This window comes from Bufo bufo, chromosome 7, assembly GCF_905171765.1.
Source record: "Bufo bufo chromosome 7, aBufBuf1.1, whole genome shotgun sequence".
NCBI lineage: Eukaryota > Metazoa > Chordata > Amphibia > Anura > Bufonidae > Bufo > Bufo bufo.
Window position 1 is genome coordinate 2,687,413 of NC_053395.1, and position 22,404 is coordinate 2,709,816.

Consider the following 22,404-nt stretch of genomic DNA (forward strand, 5'->3'; position numbering starts at 1 on the left):
TGGGGGTCATAGGCAGCATTTTTCTTCCTCCAAACACAGCGAGTTGAGTTAATGCCAAAGAGCTCTATTTTGGTCTCATCAGACCACAGCACCTTCTCCCAGTCACTCTCTGAATCATTCAGGTGTTCATTGGCAAACTTCAGACGGGCCTGCACATGTGCCTTCCTGAGCAGGGGGACCTTGCGAGCCCTGCAGGATTTTAATCCATTGCGGTGTAATGTGTTTCCAATGGTTTTCTTGGTGACTGTGGTCCCTGCTAATTTGAGGTCATTAACTAACTCCTCCCGTGTAGTTCTAGGATGCTTTTTCACCTTTCTCAGAACCATTGACACCCCACGAGGTGAGATCTTGCGTGGAGCCCCAGAGCGAGGTCGATTGATGGTCATTTTGTGCTCCTTCCATTTTCGAACAATCGCACCAACAGTTGTCACCTTCTCTCCCAGCTTCTTGCTAATGGTTTTGTAGCCCATTCCAGCCTTGTGCAGGTCTACAATTTTGTCTCTGACATCCTTGGACAGCTCTTTGGTCTTTTCCATGTTGGAGAGTTTGGAGTCTGCTTGATTGATTGATTCTGTGGACAGGTGTCTTTTATACAGGTGACTAGTTAAGACAGGTGTCCTTAATGAGGGTGACTAATTGAGTAGAAGTGTCTAACCACTCTGTGGGAGCCAGAACTCTTAATGGTTGGTAGGGGTTCAAATACTTATTTCACTCAATGAAATGCAAATCAGTTGCTATCTTTTATTTAAAGTTATTTTTTCGATTTTCCTTTTGATGTGCTATCTGCCACTGTTACAATAAACCTACCATTGAAATGATACTGTTCTGAGACTTTTCATTTCTTTGTCATTGGACAAACTTACAAAATCAGTGAGGGGTCAAATAATTATTTCCCCCACTGTATATACAACCACCACTATGTGGAGCTCCTGGTCTACAGATGTATATAGCACCCATTAGGGTGAGCTCCTCATGTATAGATGTATATACAACCACCACTAGGGGGAGCTCCTGATCTACAGATGTATATAGCTCACATTAGGGTGAGCTTCTCATATATAGACATATATACTGCCACCTCAAGGGGGAGCTCCTGATCTACAGATATATACAGCTCCCATTCGGGTGAGCTCCTTATATATAGATGTGTATACAACCACCACTAAGGGGAGCTCCTTTTTTACAGATGCCTACAGCTCCCATTAGGGTAAGCTGCTTATGTAAAGATGTATATACAACCACCACTATGTGGAGCTCCTGGTCTACAGATGTATATAGCACCCATTAGGGTGAGCTCCTCATGTATAGACATATATACTGCCACCACCAGGGGGAGCTCCTCATCTACAGATGTATACACCTCCCATTGTGTGAACTTCTTATGAATAGTTGGATATACTGCCACCAATAGGGGGAGCTCCTGATCTACAGCTCCCATTCGGGTGAACTCCTTATGTATAGATGTATATACAACCACCACTAGGTGGAGCTCCTGATCTACTGATATATACAGCTCACATTAGGATGAGCTCCTTATGTATAAATATATATGCAACCCCCACTAGGGGGAGCTCTTGATCTACTGATGTCTACAGCTCCCATTAGTGTGAGCTCCCTATGTATAGATGTATATACAACCACCACTAGGGGGAGCTCCTGATCTACAGATGTATATAGCTCCAATTAGGGTGAGCTCCTCATGTATAGACATATAAACTGGCACTACTAGGGGGAGCTCCTGATCTACAGATGTATACAGCTCTTATTAGGGTGAGTTCCCTATGTATTATTCACGTTAGAAAAAAGACGACTGACGGGAGATCTAATTACTATGCATAAATATATCAGGGGTCAGTACAGAGATCACTCCCATCATCTATTTATCCCCAGGACTGTAACTGTGACGAGGGGACATCCTCTGCGTCTGGAGGAAAGAAGGTTTGTACACAAACATAGAAGAGGATTCTTTACGGTAAGAGCAGTGAGACTATGGACTCTTTACTGTAAGAGCAGTGAGACTATGGACTCTTTACTGTAAGAGCAGTGAGACTATGGACTCTTTACTGTAAGAGCAGTGAGATTATGGACTCTTTACTGTAAGAGCAGTGAGACTATGGACTCTTTACTGTAAGAGCAGTGAGACTATGGACTCTTTACTGTAAGAGCAGTGAGACTATGGACTCTTTACTGTAAGAGCAGTGAGACTATGGACTCTATACTGTAAGAGCAGCGAGACTATGGACTATATACTGTAAGAGCAGTGAGACTATGGACTCTTTACTGTAAGAGCAGCGAGACTATGGACTCTATACTGTAAGAGCAGTGAGACTATGGACTCTATACTGTAAGAGCAGTGAGACTATGGACTCTATACTGTAAGAGCAGTGAGACTATGGACTCTTTACTGTAAGAGCAGCGAGACTATGGACTTTTTACTGTAAGAGCAGTGAGACTATGGACTCTATACTGTAAGAGCAGTGAGACTATGGACTCTATACTGTAAGAGCAGTGAGACTGTGGACTCTTTACTGTAAGAGCAGTGAGACTATGGACTCTATACTGTAAGAGCAGTGAGACTATGGACTCTACTGTAAGAGCAGTGAGACTATGGACTCTTTACTGTAAGAGTAGTGAGACTATGGACTCTTTACTGTAAGAGCAGTGAGACTATGGACTCTTTACTGTAAGAGCAGTGAGACTGTGGACTCTTTACTGTAAGAGCAGTGAGACTATGGACTCTTTACTGTAAGAGCAGTGAGACTATGGACTCTTTACTGTAAGAGCAGTGAGACTATGGACTCTATACTGTAAGAGCAGTGAGACTATGGACTCTTTACTGTAAGAGCAGTGAGACTATGGATTCTTTACTGTAAGAGCAGTGAGACTATGGACTCTTTACTGTAAGAGCAGTGAGACTATGGACTCTTTACGGTAAGAGCAGTGAGACTATGGACTCTATACTGTAAGAGCAGTGAGACTATGGACTCTATACTGTAAGAGCAGTGAGACTATGGAGTCTTTACTGTAAGAGCAGTGAGACTATGGACTCTTTACTGTAAGAGCAGTGAGACTATGGACTCTTTACGGTAAGAGCAGTGAGACTATGGACTCTTTACTGTAAGAGCAGTGAGACTATGGATTCTTTACTGTAAGAGCAGTGAGACTATGGACTCTTTACTGTAAGAGCAGTGAAACTATGGACTCTATACTGTAAGAGCAGTGAGACTATGGACTCTTTACGGTAAGAGCAGTGAGACTATGGACTCTTTACTGTAAGAGCAGTGAGACTATGGACTCTTTACTGTAAGAGCAGTGAGACTATGGACTCTTTACGGTAAGAGCAGTGAGACTATGGACTCTTTACGGTAAGAGCAGTGAGACTATGGACTCTTTACGGTAAGAGCAGTGAGACTATGGACTCTTTACTGTAAGAGCAGTGAGACTATGGATTCTTTACTGTAAGAGCAGTGAGACTATGGACTCTTTACTGTAAGAGCAGTGAGACTATGGACTCTTTACGGTAAGAGCAGTGAGACTATGGACTCTTTACTGTAAGAGCAGTGAGACTATGGACTCTATACTGTAAGAGCAGTGAGACTATGGAGTCTTTACTGTAAGAGCAGTGAGACTATGGACTCTTTACTGTAAGAGCAGTGAGACTATGGACTCTTTACTGTAAGAGCAGTGAGACTATGGACTCTTTACGGTAAGAGCAGTGAGACTATGGACTCTTTACGGTAAGAGCAGTGAGACTATGGACTCTTTACTGTAAGAGCAGTGAGACTATGGACTCTATACTGTAAGAGCAGTGAGACTATGGACTCTTTACGGTAAGAGCAGTGAGACTATGGAACTCTCTGCCTGAGGAGGTGGTGATGGTGAGTACAATAAAGGAATTCAAGAGGGACCTGGATGTGTTTCTAGAGCGTAATAATATTACAGGCTATAGCTACTAGAGAGGGGTCGTTGATCCAGGGAGTTATTCTGATGCCTGATTGGAGTCGGGAAGGAATTTTTAATCCCCTAATGTGGGGAAAATTGGCTTCTACCTCACAGGGTTTTTTTGCCTTCCTCTGGATCAACTTGCAGGATAACAGGCCGAACTGGATGGACAAATGTCTTTTTTCGGCCTTATGTACTATGTTACTATATACTGCCACCACAAGGGTGAGCTCCTTATGTATAGATGTATATACAACCACCACTAGGGGGAGCTCCTAATCTACGGATGTATAAACCTCCCATTGTGTGATCTTCTTATGTATAGTTTAATATACTGCCACCAGTAGGGGGAGCTCCTGATCTACAGATATCTACAACTCCCATTAGGGTGAGCTCCATATGTATAGGTGTATATACAACCACCACTAGGGGGAGCTCCTGATCTACAGATGTTTACAGCTCCTATTAGGGTGAGCTCCTTATGTATAGACATATTTACTGCCACCACAAGGGTTAGCTCCTTATGTATAAATGTACATACAACCACCACTATGGGGAGCTCCTGTTCTACAGATGTCTACAGCTCCCATTAGGGTGAGCTCTTTATGTATAGACATATATACTGCCACCACTAGGGGGAGCTCCTGATCTACAGATGTATACAGCTCCCATTAGGGTGAGCTCCTCATGTATAGATGTATATACAACCACCACTAGGGGGAGCTCCTGATCTACAGATGTATATAGCTCACATTAGGGTGCGTTTCTCATATATAGACATATATACTGCCACCTCAAGGGGGAGCTCCTGATCTACAGATATATACAGCTCCCATTCGGGTGAGCTCCTTATATATAGATGTGTATACAACCACCACTAAGGGGAGCTCCTTTTTTACACATGCCTACAGCTCCCATTAGGGTAAGCTGCTTATGTATAGATGTATATACAACCACCACTAGGGGGAGATCCTGATCTACAGATGTATACAGCTATTATTAGGGTGAGCTCCTTATGTATTGATGCATATACAGTCACCACTAGGGGGTTCTTTTTGTACTGATGTAAATACAGACACCACTAAGAGGAACTCCTTATGTCCAGATGTATATACTGCAAACACTAGGATAAGCTTCTTATGTATACGCAACTGCCACTAGGGGGAGCTCCTCACATACAGATTTATATACAGTCACCACTAGGATAAGCTCCCTATGTATATACAACCACCACTAGAGGGAGCTCGCTCGTGATCCTTACTAAAGGGGGCTCAGTATATAGTGATTATCCAGCCACCACTAGAGGGAGTTCACTATATGCAGATTATACAACCACTACTAGAAGGAGCTCACTATATACAGATTATACAGCCACCACTAGAGGGAGCTCACTACATACAGTTTATACAGCCACCACTAAAGCGAGCTCACTACATACAGATTATACAGCCACCACTAAAGAGAGCTCACTACATTCAAATTATACAGCCACCACTAAAGGGAGATCACTACACAGTGTAGCGGCTCCTGCTCCCATTGATTTCTATGGGGCTGACGGAAATAGCCGAGACAGCGCTCGCGCTATTTTCGCTGGCCTCATAGAAAATGAATGAAGGGCAGCTGCACATGCGCAGCCCCCATTGTCCATGATGAGACGACCCCTTTAAGAGGAGCTCTTTATGTAGAGCTGTATATATAGTCACCAATAGGGAGCTCTTTATGTATACAATCAGATTATACAGTCACCACTAGAGGGAGCTCACTACATACAGATTATACAGTCACCACTAGAGGGAGCTCACTACATACAGATTATGCAGCCAACACTAGAGGGCGCTCACTACATACAGGTTATACAGCCACCACTAGAGGGAGATCACTACATACAGATTATGCAGCCAACACTAGAGGGCGCTCACTACATACAGGTTATACAGCCACCACTAGAGGGAGCTCACTACATATAGATATATACTTCCACCACGAGAGGGAGCTCACTACATACAGATTATACAGCCACCACGAGAGGGAGCTCACTACATACAGATTATACAGCCACCACTAGGGGTAGCTCACTACATACAAATTATACAGCCACCACTAGAGGGAGCTCACTACATACAGATTATACAGTCACCACTAGAGGGAGATCACTACATACAGATTATGCAGCCAACACTAGAGGGCGCTCACTACATACAGGTTATACAGCCACCACTAGAGGGAGCTCACTACATATAGATATATACTTCCACCACGAGAGGGAGCTCACTACATACAGATTATACAGCCACCACGAGAGGGAGCTCACTACATACAGATTATACAGCCACCACTAGGGGTAGCTCACTACATACAAATTATACAGCCACCACTAGAGGGAGCTCACTACATACAGGTTATACAGCCACCACTAGAGGGAGATCACTACATACAGATTATGCAGCCAACACTAGAGGGCGCTCACTACATACAGGTTATACAGCCACCACTAGAGGGAGCTCACTACATATAGATATATACTTCCACCACGAGAGGGAGCTCACTACATACAGATTATACAGCCACCACGAGAGGGAGCTCACTACATACAGATTATACAGCCACCACTAGGGGTAGCTCACTACATACAAATTATACAGCCACCACTAGAGGGAGCTCACTACATACAGATTATACAGTCACCACTAGAGGGCGCTCACTACATACAGATTATACAGCCACCACTAGAGAGAGCTCACTACATACAGATTATACAGCCACCACTAGAGGGATCTCACTACATACAGATTATACAGTCACCACTAGAGGGAGCTCACTACATACAGATTATACAGCCACCACTAGAGGGAGCTCACTACATACAGATCATACAGCCACCACTAGAGGGAGCTCACTACATACAGATTATACAGCCACCACTAGAGGGCTCTCACTACATACAGATTATACAGCCACCACTAGAGAGAGCTCACTACATACAGATTATACAGCCACCACTAGAGGGATCTCACTACATACAGATTATTCAGTCACCACTAGAGGGAGCTCACTATATACAGATTATACAGCCACCACTAGAGGGCGCTCACTACATACAGATTATACAGCCACCACTAGAGAGAGCTCACTACATACAGATTATACAGCCACCACTAGAGGGAACTCACTACATACAGATTATACAGCCACCACTAGGGGGATCTCAATACGTAATGATTATACAGCCACCACTAGGGGGGGCTCACTACATACAGATTATACAGCCACTACTAGAGGGTGCTCACTACATACAGATTATACAGCCACCACTAGAGAGAGCTCACTACATACAGATTATACAGCCGCCACTAGAGGGATCTCACTACATACAGATTATACAGCCGCCACTAGAGGGAGCGCACTACATACATATTATACAGCCACCACTAGGTGGAGCTCACTACATACAGATTATACAGCCACCACTAGAGGGATCTCACTACATACAGATTATACAGCCACCACTAGAGGGAGCTCACTACATACAGATTATACAGCCACCACTAGGGGGATCTCAATACGTACAGATTATACAGCCACCACTAGGGGGAGCTCACTACATACAGATTATACAGCCACCACTAGAGGGTGCTCACTACATACAGATTATACAGCCACCACTAGAGAGAGCTCACTACATACAGATTATACAGCTGCCACTAGAGGGAGCACACTACATACATATTATACAGCCACCACTAGGTGAAGCTCACTACATACAGATTATACAGCCACCACTAGAGGGATCTCACTACATACAGATTATACAGCCACCACTAGAGGGAGCTCACTACATACAGATTATACAGCCACCACTAGAGGGAGCGCACTACATACAGATTATACAGCTACCACTAGAAGAAGCTCACTATATACAGATCATACAGCCACCACTAGAGGGAGCTCACTACATACAGATTATACAGCCACCACTAGAGGGAGCTCACTACATTCAGCTTTTACAGCCACCGCTAGAGGGAGCTCACTGCATTCAGATTATACAGCCACCACTAGAGGGAGCTCACTGCATACAGATTATACAGCCGTCACTAGAGGGAGCTCACTGCATACATATTATACAGTTGCCACTAGCGGGAGCTCACTGCATACAGATTATACAGCCACCACTAGAGGGAGCTCACTACATACAGATTATACAGCCACCACTAGGGGAAGCTCACTACATACAGATTATACAGCCACCACTAGGGGGAGCTCACTACATACAGAAATATATTGCCACCACTAGAGGGAGCTCACTACATACAGATTATACAGCCAACACTAGAGGGCGCTCACTACATACAGATTATACAGCCAACACTAGAGGGAGCTCACTACATACAGATTATACAGCCACCACTAGGGGGAGCTCACTACATTTAGATTATACAGCCACCACTAGAGGGAGCTCACTGCATACAGATTATACAGCCACCACTAGAGGGAGCTCACTGCATACAGATTATACAGCCACCACTAGAGGGAGCTCACTACATACAGATTATACAGCCACCACTAGAGGGAGCTCACTACATACAGATTATACAGCCACCACTAGAGGGAGCTCACTACATAAGAATTATACAGCCACTACTTGAGGGCGCTCACTACATACAGATTATAAAGCCACCACTAGAGGGATCTCACTACATACAGATTATACAGTCACCAGTAGAGGGAGCTCACTACATACAGATTATACAGCCACCACTAGAGGGAGCTCACTACATACAGATTATACAGCTATCACTAGAGGGAGCTCACTACATACAGATTATACAGTCACCAGTAGAGGGAGCTCACTACATACAGATTATACAGCCATCACTAGAGGGAGCTCACTACATACAGATTATACAGTCACCACTAGAGGGAGCTCACTACATACAGATTATACAGTCACCACTAGGGGGAGCTCACTACATACAGATTATACAGCCACTATTTGGAGGAGCTAACTGCTTATAGATAATACAGTCACTACTAAAGGGAGCTTCTTATCTACAGATGTTTACACTTACACTATGTGGAGCTCCCCATGTGCAGATGTATATACAGCCACCACTGAAGAGTAAGTAGATAGGGAGTAAAAAGTAGCATGAGACAGAGAGGTAGAGGAAAAAGTGGAAAAGTAAAATGATTTAGAGTGTGCTTGAGAAATAAAAGGAATAGTAAAGTGAAGGAAATGTGAAAAAAGTTGAATAAGAAATGTAAATTGGAGAAGAGTAAGAAAAAAAAGACAATGAGAGAGAAGAAGGGTAAATCATAGAGTAAGAAAAAGCAGAGTACAGTAAGAAGCAGAAGAGGAAGAAGATGTGGGAGAAGATTAATGAAAAGAAGGAGAAGAGTAAAAAGAGGGAGAAGAGGAAGATGAAGAAGAGTAAGCAGGAGTAGAGGAAGTAGAAGAAAAAGTAGGAGAAGAGGAATGAGAAGAAGTAGGAGACAAAGCAGAAGAAGAACAAGGCAAAAAGGAGGGAGAAAGAGAAGAGGGCGAAGAAGAAGAGGAAGAAAAGGAGGAGATCAAGTAGAAGACAAAGAAGAAGGGTAAGTAGGAGAAGAAGAAGATGATGAACAAACAAAATTAGAAGAGTAAGAGATGAGGTAGGGAAAGAAGAGCAACTAGGAAAAGAGTAAGAAAAAGAAGAACAAACAGAATAAGAATAAAGAAGTAGGTGAAGAGTGAGAAGGAGAAGACTGAGGAGGGACGTTCTCAGGAGGGACGTTCTCAGGAGGGGAGTGTCTGGGCAGATTTGCTGTTTTATGTTAGTTATCGAATGTCGCATGTTTGATCTTATCCTTAAAGAGTAACTAAACTTTTGAATAAGATGTTCCTAATGCCATAGTAAAACTTTTTCTAATATACTTTATTAAGGCATTTTGTATTTTTATTAGACTCCCCCCCCCCTCCCCCCAAAGCTCACCATTCCCTCTGCACTTAAAACTGACATTTCTGACTGCTCATCAGGGGCCACAGCAGCGCTGTCAGTACGGGCAGGAGCGCATATTGTCTTAGGGGGTGGAAACTGTAATAAAAATACAAAATGCCTTAGTAAAGTATATTAGAAAAACTATTAGGGCATTAGGAATACCTTATTAAAATTGTATTCAAAAGTTTAGCTACTCTTTAAACCTCTTTTCTCTAGAAAAGCTGCTCCAGGTTTCCTGCTCCACCTCCTCGTGCGCAGAGATTGCGATTTTTAAGAAAAAGTCTCAGTGATAAATCTGTAAACTCATAAACATACCTAAACGCACCCATTTTTCCATCCATATTTCAGAACGGAAGTGGTGTGATAATGAACAAAAGGCATAAAAATGATGTGTTAGCCAAATCAAAAGCTTAATTTTGTGATTTTTTTGAAGCCAGAATTCTGGAGTGAAAGCAAGATACATGGGGGCTTGAGAGTAAGTGGAGATGAAGTGGAGAGTAAGAGGAGATGAATAGGATGGCCCTGGTAATGCCATGAGATGGATGAGATGATCGATGACCGTGAACCCCATGCAGAGAAGATCACAATCAGCACCATGTTCTTTACTCACCTGTGGAGAGAAGAAGCAGCAAAGTCGACATACGATGATTCCTCATGGTCCTGTAGACTTGAAGGCTGTAGGTCCTGTTTGTGTCTGACAGAATGACCCCTCCACAGCTCAGAGAGAGTGGTGGGGAGGAAATGAAGAATGGGGCATCAGGATGAAGTAATGTGAACGTAGCAGATTACTAATTATCTGGAAATATCTACAGACAGGTTTCTATTCCAGAAGTGCTGATGAGAGGATCACTCACCTGATGGAGGGCTTACAGAACCTGCTCTGAAGCTCAATGCTATACATCTCCCTTATAGCCTCCTCCCCTCATAAAGTCCTACTGTATCTCCTCCCTGACTGATTCACCCCGATCTATAGAGGAAAACTCCCTGACAGAGGTCTGGGACCTCACAGCGGTGGGGCCAAAGACAGGAGACAGAATTGTGATGGAGGACCACAGCATTTGTGCTCTGTCACCATCAGCACCTCTACCTTGACAAATCTTTCCCATTTTCAAAACTATTTTTATTGTTGGTTTTCCTTAGATTTTAATTTTTTTCCTTTTGGCCACCGTTCTGTACTCTTCGTTAGTGATGAGCGGCAGGGGCAATATTCGAAATTCGTGATATTTCGTGAATATTTTGCAGAATATTCGTCATATATTTGTGAATTCACTATTATTTTCTTGATTGCAAAAATCGGCAATGTAATATTCGCGTAAAGCACACGCAATACAGGCGTGGGTCACTTTTGCTACATTTTTCAAGCTGCTAGAAGTTTCCTGAGACTGGAGACAATGGTCGGCACAGCAGAACATTACAATAGCTTTATATGCAGATAGAGTGCTCCAATATATTCGTGATTGCGCTAATCGGCACTAATGATGCAAATATTTTGGCGCAATATGTGCAACTTCACATTTTATCAGGTCTGAGTAGATATTACTGATTGGTGCACTAAGTATTGTTGTGACATCACAGCGCTATGTCTGTAGCATGTATGTATGGACAGCAGAGAAACAGTAATCCCTATCACACTACCTAACACCCTGCACTGGATCCTCCAATATATCAGGATATAACCTACACGTACTATCTCCCACTAACTATCTGTATCATATATATCAGCTAACTAACTAACTAACTAACTAACTAACTAACTAACTAATGTAATTGGATAAGGATCCAGATGAAAGCACAGAGCACAGAAATGTCACTGCTCTCTCTCTCTCTCTCAGAACTCCATTACACAGCAGAAAATGGCTGCTGGGGAGGTTCTTATATAGTAGGGGGAGGCAGCTTTCCTTTTGGTTGCTAGGGATGTTGCTAAGCTCTGACAAAGACATTGCAGCCTTCTCATTGGTCCACAAGCAAGAAGGGAGGTCACTGATGAAAAAAATCTAGAATATTCAAAATTACAAATATATCACTATATTCAAAATATTCGCTAATTCTTGAATTGCCGATATTCACGATTAATATTCATGATACAAATATTCGCACTGTAGGAAGGCGCAAGGGTCCGTCTTTGATGGAAGGTACGTGTCACCGAGGTTCCTGGCCTCGGTGAGATAGGAACCGGTTATTTTGTGTGTCAGCAGCAGCTAGTGCTCACTGACACTGGGTTACTTAGTGTGGCTGTAAAGCCGATCCGGGCCGGTTCTTATTGGGAGCAGCCAAAGAGCAGGGTGGGTGGCTGTTCCCCACATCCAGGCCAGGTCTTGGGCTGGGTTTAAAAGCCCAGCCAGCAGCTCAGCTGGGTGTGGAATGAACCTCCAGGTGATAGTGGAGCTCTGTGTTTTGGGAGCTGAGGAGTTCTGCCATACTGCAAGGCTGAGAGCTGCATGAGAGCTGCCAGCTGGAGGCCAGGCGCCCTAAAGTCTGCTGTGGACTGCCAGGTGACCTGTTTCTGTGACTTCTGTGGACTTTTGCTGTGAATTAACACCAGGGCCCTGCCAAGTATTGTGTTTTTTTCCTGCCTTTTTTGTGTGAATATACAGTACAGACCAAAAGTTTGGACACACCTTCTCATTCAAAGAGTTTTCTTTATTTTCATGACTATGAAAATTGTAGATTCACACTGAAGGCATCAAAACTATGAATTAACACATGTGGAATTATATACATAACAAACAAGTGTGAAACAACTGAAAATATGTCATATTCTAGGTTCTTCAAAGTAGCCACCTTTTGCTTTGATTACTGCTTTGCACACTCTTGGCATTCTCTTGATGAGCTTCAAGAGGTAGTCCCCTGAAATGGTCTTCCAACAGTCTTGAAGGAGTTCCCAGAGATGCTTAGCACTTGTTGGCCCTTTTGCCTTCACTCTGCGGTCCAGCTCACCCCAAACCATCTCGATTGGGTTCAGGTCCGGTGACTGTGGAGGCCAGGTCATCTGGCGCAGCACCCCATCACTCTCCTTCATGGTCAAATAGCCCTTACTTTCAAAGTTTTCCCAATTTTTCGGCTGACTGACTGACCTTCATTTCTTAAAGTAATGATGGCCACTCGTTTTTCTTTACTTAGCTGCTTTTTTCTTGCCATAATACAAATTCTAACAGTCTATTCAGTAGGACTATCAGCTGTGTATCCACCTGACTTCTCCTCAACGCCACTGATGGTCCCAACCCCATTTATAAGGCAAGAAATCCCACTTATTAAACCTGACAGGGCACACCTGTGAAGTGAAGACCATTTCAGGGGACTACCTCTTGAAGCTCATCAAGAGAATGCCAAGAGTGTGCAAAGCAGTAATCAAAGCAAAAGGTGGCTACTTTGAAGAACCTAGAATATGACATATTTTCAGTTGTTTCACACTTGTTTGTTATGTATATAATTCCACATGTGTTAATTCATAGTTTTGATGCCTTCATAGTCATGAAAATAAAGAAAACTCTTTGAATGAAAAGGTGTGTCCAAACTTTTGGTCTGTACTGTACACTGACTTTTGTTTATCAACAGTGGTCTTGCCTCTGTATTGCGTCTGCTTACCCTGCCTACCAGAGCAAATCCCTACACCACCCAACACTACTCTTCATATAATTCTAAATCCAAATCACTGTCTTCACATAGACCATTACATGACCTCAACCAAGAAGTCTATTTTATACAGGAGGAGGCCAGAAACTGAGTAAGAAACATCACAACCCAACATACACCACAAAGCAACAAAGAGATAATAAACATCTAAGATCCTGCACCACAAGAAGAAACCAGCAAGAAATCAAGACAGGTGTTCTGAAACAAACAGAAAGTTGATATCCCCTATTATTCTATATGTATGGACACTGCACAGTACCACTTCTCCTGTCCTGTATACTGGGTGTAATCCTCAGTATCTGTCCTTATTCTGTATATATATACACTGCACAGTACCACTTCTCCTGTCCTGTATACTGGGTGTAATCCTCAGTATCTGCTCTTATTCTGTATATATATACACTGCACAGTACCACTTCTCCTGTCCTGTATACTGGGTGTAATCCTCAGTATCTGCTCTTATTCTGTATATATATACACTGCACAGTACCACTTCTCCTGTCCTGTATACCGGGTGTAATCCTCAGTATCTGCTCTTATTCTGTATATATATACACTGCACAGTACCACTTCTCCTGTCCTGTATACTGGGTGTAATCCTCAGTATCTGCTCTTATTCTCTATAGATATATTGCACAGTACCACTTCTTTTGTCCAGTAAGTGGATTGTACTCCCAGTATCCTCTCTTGTGTCTGCACCTGTTATCCTCTGTTATCCTGTTGCTGTGAGTGAGGGGAATGTTATGTGCCTAGACCAGCTCTGGGTGGAGTAGGGATTAGCGAGGGTCAGGCACCCCACACCCACCTCACATTCTGGGGCTTGTTTGGACCTGTCTTTTGTCAGGACACAACATCAGCAACAACACTGCTCGGTGCACAGCCCACACCGCTCGGTGCTTCTCTCATTCACATCAGCTACAGGATCTTCTCATTAAGGACAAAAGACAACAGATCTGCATCCTACAGAGCAGAGGACAGAGCACATCTGCATCCTACAGAGCAGAGGACAGAGCACATCTGCATCCTACAGAGCAGAGGGCGGAGCACATCTGCATCCTACAGAGCAGAGGGCGGAGCAGATCTGCATCCTACAGAGCAGAGGGCAGAGCAGATCTGCATCCTACAGAGCAGAGGGCGGAGCAAATCTGCATCCTACAGAGCAGAGGGCAGAGCAGATCTGCATCCTACAGAGCAGAGGGCAGAGCAGATCTTCATCCTACAGAGCAGAGGGCGGAGCAGATCTGCATCCTACAGAGCAGAGGGCGGAGCAGATCTGCATCCTACAGAGCAGAGGGCGGAGCAGATCTGCATCCTACAGAGCAGAGGGCAGAGCACATCTGCATCCTACAGAGCAGAGGGCAGAGCAGATTTGCATCCTACAGAGCAGAGGGCGGAGCAGATCTGCATCCTACAGAGCAGAGGACAGAGCACATCTGCATCCTACAGAGCAGAGGGCAGAGCAGATCTGCATCCTACAGAGCAGAGGGCGGAGCAGTTCTGCATCCTACAGAGCAGAGGGCGGAGCAGATCTGCATCCTACAGAGCAGAGGGCAGAGCAGATCTGCATCCTACAGAGCAGAGGGCGGAGCAGTTCTGCATCCTACAGAGCAGAGGGCGGAGCAGATCTGCATCCTACAGAGCAGAGGGCGGAGCAGATCTGCATCCTACAGAGCAGAGGGTGGAGCACATCTGCATCCTACAGAGCAGAGGGCGGAGCAGATCTGCATCCTACAGAGCAGAGGGCGGAGCAGATCTGCATCCTACAGAGCAGAGGGCAGAGCAGATCTGCATCCTGCGGAGCAGAGGACAGAGCACATCTGCATCCTACAGAGCAGAGGGCGGAGCAGATCTGCATCCTACAGAGCAGAGGGCGGAGCACATCTGCATCCTACAGAGCAGAGGGCGGAGCAGATCTGCATCCTACAGAGCAGAGGGCAGAGCAGATCTGCATCCTACAGAGCAGAGGGCAGAGCAGATCTGCATCCTACAGAGCAGAGGGCAGAGCAGATCTGCATCCTGCGGAGCAGAGGACAGAGCACATCTGCATCCTACAGAGCAGAGGGCGGAGCAGATCTGCATCCTACAGAGCAGAGGGCAGAGCAGATCTGCATCCTACAGAGCAGAGGGCAGAGCAGATCTGCATCCTGCGGAGCAGAGGACAGAGCACATCTGCATCCTACAGAGCAGAGGGCGGAGCAGATCTGCATCCTACAGAGCAGAGGGCGGAGCAGATCTGCATCCTACAGAGCAGAGGGCAGAGCAGATCTGCATCCTGCGGAGCAGAGGACAGAGCAGATCTGCATCCTACAGAGCAGAGGGCGGAGCAGATCTGCATCCTACAGAGCAGAGGGCGGAGCAGATCTGCATCCTGCGGAGCAGAGGACAGAGCACATCTGCATCCTACAGAGCAGAGGGCAGAGCAGATCTGCATCCCACAGAGCAGAGGGCGGAGCAGATCTGCATCCTACAGAGCAGAGGGCAGAGCAGATCTGCATCCCACAGAGCAGAGGGCGGAGCAGATCTGCATCCTACAGAGCAGAGGGCGGAGCAGATCTGCATCCTACAGAGCAGATCTGCATCCTGCGGAGCAGAGGACAGAGCACATCTGCATCCTACAGAGCAGAGGGCAGAGCAGATCTGCATCCCACAGAGCAGAGGGCGGAGCAGATCTGCATCCTACAGAGCAGATCTGCATCCTACAGAGCAGAGGGCCGAGCAGATCTGCATCCCACAGAGCAGAGTGTGGCAGGCACAGCACTATGAAGTGTCATTAGAAGAATTCTGATTTCTCTGACTTTTAGTCTAACCAGACTTTTACGCTGTAATTCCTCTAGCACTGTTCTATGGAAACAGTAGGTTTAAAGAGCACACCAAATGCTTGAAATAACTTCTTTATTAACTTAAACTTTTCTTCATATATAACACTGCTGCCTCCGCAGATAGTCCATGTACAAAACACGTGTTGAAAAGGTATCACAAAATGGCGGTATGCATAAGATGGTGGTTCAACTGTTCAATCTTGTCATTTAACATAAAATGGTGGATATATTTCTCTCTTGAGTATCTGTACTCTCACTTTAAGTTATTTAAGCACTTTATCATCTATCTGAGAGGTATACAGTTGCAAGAAAAAGTATGTGAACCCTTTGGAATGATATGGATTTCTGCACAAATTGGTCATAAAATGTGATCTGATCTTCATCTAAGTCACAACAATAGACAATCACAGTCGGCTTAAACTAATAACACACAAAGAGTTAAATGTTACCATGTTTTTATTGAACACACCATGTAAACATTCACAGTGCAGGTGGAAAAAGTATGTGAACCCTTGGATTTAATAACTGGTTAAACCTCATTTGGCAGCAATAACTTCAACCAAACGTTTCCTGTAGTTGCAGATCAGACACAACGGTCAGGAGTAATTCTTGACCATTCCTCTTTACAGAACTGTTTCAGTTCAGCAATATTCTTGGGATGTCTGGTGTGAATCTCTTTCTTGAGCTCATGCCACAGCATCTCAATCGGGTTGAGGTCAGGACTCTGACTGGGCCACTCCAGAAGGAGTATTTTCTTCTGTTTAAGCTATTCTGTTGTTGATTTACTTCTATGCTTTGGGTCGTTGTCCTGTTGCAACACCCATCTTCTGTTGAGCTTCAGCTGGTGGACAGATGGCCTTAAGTTCTCCTGCAAAATGTCTTGATAAACTTGGGAATTTATTTTTACTTCGATGATAGCAATCTGTCCAGGCCCTGACGCAGCAAAGCAGCCCCAAACCATGATGCCCCCACCACCATACTTCACAGTTGGGATGAGGTTTTGATGTTGGTGTGCTGTACCTCTTTTTCTCCACACATAGTGTTGTGTGTTTCTTCCAAACAACTCAACTTTGGTTTAATCTGTCCACAGAATATTTTGCCAGCACTGCTGTGGAACATCTAGGTGCTCTTGTGCAAACTGTAAATGTGCAGCAATGTTTTTTTGGACAGCAGTGGCTTCCTCTGTGGTATCCTCCCATGAAATCCATTCTTGTTTAGTGTTTTACGTATCGTAGATTCGCTACCAGGGATGTTAGCATATGCCAGAGACTTTTGTAAGTCTTTAGCTGACACTCTAGGATTCTTCTTCACCTCATTGAGCAGTCTGCGCTGTGCTCTTGCAGTCATCTTTACAGGACGGCCACTCCTAGGGAGAGTAGCAGCAGTGCTGAACTTTCTCCTTTATAGACAATTTGTCTTACCGTGGACTGATGAACAGCAAGGCTTTTGGAGATACTTTTATAACCCTTTCCAGCTTTATGCAAGTCAACAATTCTTAATCGTAGGTCTTCTGAGAGCTCTTTTGTGCGAGGCATCATTCACATCAGGCAATGCTTCTTGTGAAAAGCAAACCCAGAACTGGTGTGTGTTTTTTATAGGGCAGGACAGCTGTAACCAACACCTCCAATCTCATCTCATTGATTAGACTCCAGTTGGCTGACACCTCACTCCAATTAGCTCTTGGAGATGTCATTAGTCTAGGGGTTCCCATACTTTTTCCACCTGCACTGTGAATGTTTACATGGTGTGTTCAATAAAAACATGGTAACATTTAATTCTTTGTGTGTTATTAGTTTAAGCAGACTGTGATTGTCTATTGTTGTGACTGAGATGAAGATCAGATCACATTTTATGACTAATTTGTGCAGAAATTCATATCATTCCAAAGGGTTCACATACTTTTTCTTGCAACTGTATCTGAGGTCTAACTAATAGTTCACTTGCTGAATTTGGTCGCAATTTGCAGTATGCAGTTAGCAGTAACTATTTTCAGATTTGTTGAGTATGATCTGGTATGGTTGTTTGCAATTTGGATTGCAATATGGAATTTTAATTTGGATTGTAAACTTTCTAGTTTGCAATTGTATGGTATTTGCAATTGTTGGAACTGTAAGTACACACATATATAACTAGTTCAGTATACAGTTCTAATCACTATATGAACAGTAGGAACATTATATAACTGTTTTAAATACCTATTTTGGCCTCTCTGCTTCCACAAAACACAGCTCTTAGTGGAGTGTGTGTCTATTCAGCTTCTCTATCTGGTGAAAAATAATTTCTAGCACCTCCTGCTAGGGGAATTTCCCACACAGGCTGTGTGTGAGGCTGGCTGTGATTGGCCAAGACTCCTGCCCAGCAACAACAGTTTAACTCTATGCTTTCTGTTGTTTCTGCTGTGTCATTGAGCTTACCTTACATTATATAATGAATCTTAAAGGCATAATATCTTTTCTTCTGTGAACACAATATAACAGTTTTATGACATTCAAACATGAAGTCACAGTAAATAACTCTGCTTTTGTCTTTAACACACAAACATAGGAACTGTATTAAGGCTATTGGCAGGTTTAGCTGTATAAACATACAAGCTATACTAGCAACCTAGGACAGGTCTTAGTTGGCCAGCTACACTCCCACCAAAATGACCTATAATTCTATGTTCTCAGTAGTTGGACTTGAACATGAATTTGAGGAATTTTCCATCAGGTTCTCAACTTCCAAGTGTCTTTTATCACTCAAGTAGAACTACTAACTTCTGTATAGGACGTTCCAACTCGAGTGGAGTAGTGAGACTTTTCCTTTTTTGTCAAATTTTGAGTCTCCTATTTGTAACAACACTCTTCTTACTAGTTTGTCTTCATCCTTTTGAACTTCTAGAACATTGGCCAATTTCTATTGACTTCTAGGTAAATCTTCTTCTTTCACTAACACTATGTCACCAACTTGGACATTTCTTCTGGGTGTTTGCCATTTACTACTTAGCATAAGATTGGCTAAGTACTCTTTCCTCCATCTATTCCAAAACTGTTCTGATAGATATTGAACTCTTCGCCATCTCCTTTTAGCATATAAATCCTTTGGTGAACTTGCCAGGTGGTGGCTGTATGTAATCAGACTTAAGGTGAAGTAGATGGGAGTTAAAGGGTCCAAACTTGTTGGATCGTTGATGTTATCAACTGTAAGTGTTAACAATAGACATTACTTCATAGAATAGGGTCCTAAGTGAAGCATCATCTATTCTTCCAGCGTTCTTTTTCAACACTGAACTTAACACATTTCTCATAGTTCTGATTTGTCTTTCCCAAACTCCTCCTGTATGGCTTGCATGTGGAGCATTTATGTGACAATCAAACTGTTTCTCTAACAAATACTCAGTTACTTTTTCTTTATCGATCTCTTTTAGCGCTTTCTTCAATTCATTCTTTGCTCCGACAAAATTAGAATCTTGGTCAGATCTAAGCTCTCTGACGGGACCTCTAATGGCTATGAAACATCTCAAGGCATTGATGAATGCGTCAGTTGACATATCCTCTAACATTTCCAGGTGAATTTCTCTGGAGCTCAGACATGTAAATATTAGTCCATATCTCTTGTACTCCTTGCGGTTCTGTTTGGTGATAAATGGGCCAAAACAATCCATTCCGCTATAAAGAAATGGTGGTGATGGGTTTACACGATCTACCGGTAAATCTGCCATTCTTTGTTCTTCGGTAGGTCTACGTGCCTTTCTGCAGACTACACATTTACTTATACAGTATACTTTGTTATAACTTTGCTTCCTTTCACTATTCAGTAACCACCTTCTGTCAAACAGCTTTGGGTAAAGCTTCTTCCTTGATGCAAGGATTTGTTGTAGTAGTGATCAATAATCAATCTTGTGAAGGTAGAGTTTTTGGGTAGAATTGCTGGATGCTTCACTCTGCTAGGTACCGATGCATTTTCCAGTCTCCCTCCCACCTTCAGTAGACCATCCTGCAGAACAAGATTAAGCTTGCACAATGGGTGGTTGTTTGGAAGCCGTTTAGGTTCTTGACTAAGTCTCTTCAACTCTTCACTGTAGAATCTCTGTCTTATGACTGTTTCTTCAGCTTTCATTCTTTCTTCTACATTCAACAATTCCTTTTTTCTGATTCCCTTTGCCAAACGTTGAATTCGAGCTACTACATTTATGACTGTATTCAATTTTGAACATCTGGCTTGTCTTTCAAGTATGTCCTCTTGACACTTGGCAGCAGTGCTCAATGTTTGTACCACTTTTACTTCTGGATCACCCATAGACAATTCTGTGTAACCTTTACTGGGCGTGATTTCCTTTTCTTAAAGGAACTCTGGACCGGTGAACCAATTTCAATTTTTAAATTCTGTTACATTCAAGCATCTTGAAGCATGATCTGCTGGGTTATGCTTTGTGTCAATGAGAAAATAATTTACTGCAAAAAGGGGATAACTATTTGCGTACAATACTAAGGAATAGGGTTAACTGCCTGATTGAGACGCTTAAAATAACTTTTATTAAATTAAATCTAAAATATGTGGCTATCCGCCAGAATTTCACTTGTCAGGCTAATTTATAGAAGAGTGGCTCACACATTATTATGTATATGGTGCAGAAATGGAGAATAGTGTATCCAGCTGGAGGAACTTGACATAACACTCCAGTATCGCTGGAACACTAAAAGTGGCGCTGCCGAACACTAGATACAAGCTGCTGTCCCTTATTTTAGATAACCGCTGAAGAGACGCACTGTTTCTTTGTATCAGTGTAAATGACAGCGGATGTGTGTGGAATGTATTCTTAACAGGCAAAGTGCTTACTATGTGTTACGACACTCACCGCCAGGTAGATGAAGCCGCCGTTTAGTGAATAAGCCCCTTTCTCCAGAAATGCAGTTTTTAATCCAGCCGATCGTCAAACTCCCGAATGGAGCATACGAAGTGGCAACTCCCGATCAGCAATTCAGTCGAACTCCTTACACAGCTAGCAATATACGAAAGCGCTGTCCCAATAATAAATCCCTCCACAAACGAGACCAAGCTCCGTCTTGAAAGTCAAACAGGAATCAATTTTATTGAGGGCTAGCCGCCCGTATTTATGCAGGTCTCCATCTGGTGGACACGCCCCTAGGGGACCAGAATGGAGACTGACACAGGACAGACATGCAGCACTACAGAGACAATACATCCCCCACAATGCATCATGGTCTCCTCCTCTCTGCCCTGGAGACCTGAGGAGTAATCCCATTATCTCTGAAGACAGAGGGAAACCACAATACACATGTGGGGACAACAGAACAGACATCACCATTTAAACACACAATGTCACAACCCTTTTCAATACACAGACATTTAACATCCCACAATGGCACGAATTAGACCAGGAGTTCAAGTTAGTTTAAGTCCTTTGTGAACAATGAGGCCATTTGGGTTAACTAGCAGCACACTCTTCTCCTGGGTGGCCGTCCGTTCAGTAGTTCCAATCGGTATTTGGGGAAACACACGAACAGGGGCATACGGGCAGGAAATCCAGCGAAATGAACGCAAACAGACGAACCAGCAATATAGGTCTATACAGATGGATCTGTCACACGGCTCCACCCTTGTGGGACACTCCGGCAGACCCGGCTTGACCCTTTAGCGGGTCAACTTGGGGATGACCGGACTAGGAGGTAGCAAGAACGTCGGTTTGCCGGGACAATCCATCTGCATTCCCATTCTGCCTACCGGGTCGGTAGCTGATGGTGAAGTTATACGGTTGTAAAGCTAAACTCCACCGCAGCAGTCTACCATTGTCTCCTGAGACCCGGTTAAGCCAGACAAGGGGATTGTGGTCCGTCACAAGGGAAAATTCCTGTCCATACAAATAAGGGCTTAACTTTTTTAATGCCCAGACCAGGGCCAAGCATTCCTTCTCCACTGCCGCATAACTCACTTCTCGGGGTAACAGCTTCCTACTGAGATATGCGACAGGGTGCTCTCCTCCATCTTCCCCGACCTGGCTCAGCACAGCCCCCAGTCCATACATGGAAGCATCTGTA